Source organism: Schistocerca cancellata, chromosome 2, assembly GCF_023864275.1.
Source record: "Schistocerca cancellata isolate TAMUIC-IGC-003103 chromosome 2, iqSchCanc2.1, whole genome shotgun sequence".
NCBI lineage: Eukaryota > Metazoa > Arthropoda > Insecta > Orthoptera > Acrididae > Schistocerca > Schistocerca cancellata.
In genome coordinates this window covers 1,061,464,320-1,061,468,719 of record NC_064627.1, presented here as the reverse complement: position 1 = coordinate 1,061,468,719, position 4,400 = coordinate 1,061,464,320, and the positions used below count along the sequence as shown (strand labels likewise).

General features: G+C 48.9%; 1 pseudogene; it reads left to right on the top strand.

The window, feature by feature from the left end:
- The first annotated feature begins 270 nt into the window (after positions 1–270).
- On the top strand, positions 271–389 carry LOC126163867 (5S ribosomal RNA; annotated as a pseudogene).
- Positions 390–4,400: the final 4,011 nt, after the last annotated feature.

Here is a 4,400-nt window from a genome sequence, read left to right as displayed (position 1 = left end):
AGTGCCTAACAGTAGGCCATTAAGAGCAATGAAGAACAATATGTGCGGAATATCTTGTGTGTCACGAGGCTGGTCCTGACAGTTTTTGTCCAACGTCGTCTTAGGCGATGAAACACGAGGTCATCACATCGGACCGGAAACAAAACGGCAAACCATGCAGTGGCACAACACCACCCCTCTCTGAAGAAAAAGTTCAAAGTCGCACCGTCGGTCGGTAAAGTCATGGCGATGGTCTTTCGGGATTTTGAAGGGACTATTCAGTTTGGTGATGCCAACGGCCTTGCCGCAGCGTTAAACACCGGTTCCCGTCAGATCACCGAAGGTAAGCGCTGTTGGGCTGGGCTAGCACTTGGATGGGTGATGATCCGGTCTGCCAAGCGCTGTTGGCTAGCGGGGTGCACTCAGCCACTGTGAGGGAAACTGAGGAGCTACTTGACTGACAAGTAGCGGCTCCGGTCTCGTAAACTGATATACGGCCGGGAGGGCGGTGTGCCGACCACATCCCCATCCATATCCGCATACAGTAACGCCTGTGGGCAGAGGATGACACGGCGGCCAGTCGGTACCGATGGGCCTGCCAAGGCCTATTCGGACGTAGTTTAGTTTTATTCAGTTTGCTGGCCTCCCTCATGGCGCAACGACGAACTCTGAAGTACACTCCTGGAAATGGAAAAAAGAACACATTGACACCGGTGTGTCAGACCCACCATACTTGCTCCGGACACTGCGAGAGGGCTGTACAAGCAATGATCACACGCACGGCACAGCGGACACACCAGGAACCGCGGTGTTGGCCGTCGAATGGCGCTAGCTGCGCAGCATTTGTGCACCGCCGCCGTCAGTGTCAGCCAGTTTGCCGTGGCATACGGAGCTCCATCGCAGTCTTTAACACTGGTAGCATGCCGCGACAGCGTGGACGTGAACCGTATGTGCAGTTGACGGACTTTGAGCGAGGGCGTATAGTGGGCATGCGGGAGGCCGGGTGGACGTACCGCCGAATTGCTCAACACGTGGGGCGTGAGGTCTCCACAGTACATCGATGTTGTCGCCAGTGGTCGGCGGAAGGTGCACGTGCCCGTCGACCTGGGACCGGACCGCAGCGACGCACGGATGCACGCCAAGACCGTAGGATCCTACGCAGTGCCGTAGGGGACCGCACCGCCACTTCCCAGCAAATTAGGGACACTGTTGCTCCTGGGGTATCGGCGTCTCCGTGAAGCTGGGCTACAGTCCCGCACACCGTTAGGCCGTCTTCCGCTCACGCCCCAACATCGTGCAGCCCGCCTCCAGTGGTGTCGCGACAGGCGTGAATGGAGGGACGAATGGAGACGTGTCGTCTTCAGCGATGAGAGTCGCTTCTGCCTTGGTGCCAATGATGGTCGTATGCGTGTTTGGCGCCGTGCAGGTGAGCGCCACAATCAGGACTGCATACGACCGAGGCACACAGGGCCAACACCCGGCATCATGGTGTGGGGAGCGATCTCCTACACTGGCCGTACACCACTGGTGATCGTCGAGGGGACACTGAATAGTGCACGGTACACCCAAACCGTCATCGAACCCATCTTTCTACCATTCCTAGACCGGCAACGGAACTTGCTGTTCCAACAGGACAATGCACGTCCGCATGTATCCCGTGCCACCCAACGTGCTCTAGAAGGTGTAAGTCAACTACCCTGGCCAGCAAGATCTCCGGATCTGTCCCCCATTGAGCATGTTTGGGACTGGATGAAGCGTCGTCTCACGCGGTCTGCACGTCCAGCACGAACGCTGGTCCAACTGAGGCGCCAGGTGGAAATGGCATGGAAAGCCGTTCCACAGGACTACATCCAGCATCTGTACGATCGTCTCCATGGGAGAATAGCAGCCTGCATTGCTGCGAAAGGTGGATATACACTGTACTAGTGCCGACATTGTGCATGCTCTGTTGCCTGTGTCTATGTGCCTGTGGTTCTGTCAGTGTGATCATGTGATGTATCTGACCCCAGGAATGTGTCAATAAAGTTTCCCCTTCCTGGGACAATGAATTCACGGTGTTCTTATTTCAATTTCCAGGAGTGTATATTGCGGCACCCTCAGGTAACTGAAGAAACGACTTCAGCGTATTTGCCGCCGCAAAAATGTAAACTAATTTCTTCTCCATGACAACGCGAGATCTCACACAAGGCTGCGCACCCGAGACGAGCTCACAAAAATTCACTGGACTTTTCTTCCTCATCCACCCAACAGCCCGCATCTCGCAACTTCCGACTTTCATCTCTTTGGCCCATGGAAGGATGCATTCCGCGGGAAGCAGTACGTAGATTTTATTGATGCAACAAGACGGCTCCGACGACGACCGGTAGAGTGCTACCACGGTGCCATACAAGCCCTCTCAGTAACGTGGCGTAAGGCCGTCGTATTGAATGGAGATTATGTTGAAAAATAATGTTCTGTAACCAAAAGAGTGAGGAAAACTGTGGTTTGGAATCCTGAACAAAACCTCCATTCAGAAAAAAATACGTTACATTATTGCTCATCCGTGGATCTACGAAATTTTCAAACCGGGGCAAAAGGGCAACAGTGCCGCCAAAAGTTGACAGACAAATTGTAAATAGCCTTTCACTCCCTATACAGGGTTATTACAAATGATTGAAGCGATTTCACAACTCTACAATAACTTTATTATTTGAGATATTTTCACAATGCTTTGCACACACATACAAAGACTCAAAAAGTTTTTTAGGCATTCACAAATGTTCGATATGTGCCCCTTTAGTGATTCGGCAGACATCAAGCCGATAATCAAGTTCCTCCCACACTCGGCGCAGCATGCCCCCATCAATGAGTTCGAAAGCATTGTTGATGCGAGCTCGCAGTTCTGGCACGTTTCTTGGTAGAGGAGGTTTAAACACTGAATCTTTCACATCACTATGCGTGAAACTTGCCCGCACGCGTTCAACCGTTTCTTCGCTCACTGCAGGCCGACCCGTTGACTTCCCCTTACAGAGGCATCCAGAAGCTTTAAACTGCGCATACCATCGCCGAATGGAGTTAGCAGTTGGTGGATCTTTGTTGAACTTCGTCCTGAAGTGTCGTTGCACTGTTATGACTGACTGATGTGAGTGCATTTCAAGCACGACATACGCTTTCTCGGCTCCTATCGCCATTTTGTCTCACTGCGCTCTCGAGCGCTCTGGCGGCAGAAACCTGAAGTGCTGCTTCAGTCCAACAAAACTTTATGAGTTTTTCTACGTATCTGTAGTGTGTCGTGACCATATGTCAATGAATGGAGCTACAGTGAATTTATGAAATCACTTCAATCATTTGTAATAGCCCTGTATTTTACCCCTGCCACCTTTAGAATTTGAAAGAGAGTATTCCAGTCAACATTGTCAAAAGCTTTCTCTAAGTTTAAAAATGCTACAAACGTAGGTTTGCCTTTCCTTAATCTATTTTCTAAGATAAGTCGTAGGGTCAGTATTGCCTCACATGTTCCAACATTCCTACGTAATCCAAAGTGATCTTCCCCAAGGTCGGCTTCTACCAGTTTCTCCATTCGTCTATAAAGAATTCGTGTTAGTATTTTGCAGCAGTGGCTTATTAAACTGATAGTTCGGTAATTTTCGCATCTGTCAACACCTGCTTTCTTTGGGATTGGAATTATTATATTCTTCTTGAAGTCTGAGGGTATTTCTCCTGTCTGATACATCTTGCTCACCAGATGGTAGAGTTTTGTTAGGCCTCGCTCTCCCAAGGCTGTCAGTAGTTCTAATGGAATGTTGTCTACTCCCAGGGCATTGTTTCCACTTAGGTCTTTCAGTGGTCTGTCAAACTCTTCACGCAGTATCATATCTCCTATGTCATCTTCATCTACATTCTCTTCAATTTCTATAATATTGTCCTCAAGAACATCGCCCTTGTATAGACCCTCTATATACTCCTTCCACCTTTCTGCTTTCCCTTCTTTTCTTAGAACGGGGTTCACATCTGAGCTCTTGATATTCATGCAAGTGGTTTTCTTTCTCCAAAAGTCTCCTTAATTTTCCTGTAGGCAGTTTCTATCTTACCCCTAGTGAGATAAGCTTCTACATCCTTACATTTGTCCTCTAGCCATCTGTCTTAGTCTTTTTGCACTTCCTGTCGATCTCATTTTTGAGACGTTTGTATTCCTTTTTGCCTGCTTCATTTACTGCATTTTTATATTTTCTCCTTTTAACAATTAAATTCAATATCTCTTCTGTTACCCACGTATTTCTATTAGCCCTCGTCTTTTTACCTACTTGATCCTCTGCTACCTTCACTATTTTCTTTCTCAAAGCTACCCATTCTTCTTCTAGTGTATTTCCTTCCCCCATTCTTGTCAGTCGTTCCCTAATGCTCTCCCTGAAGCTCTCTACAACTTCTGGTTCTTTCAGTTT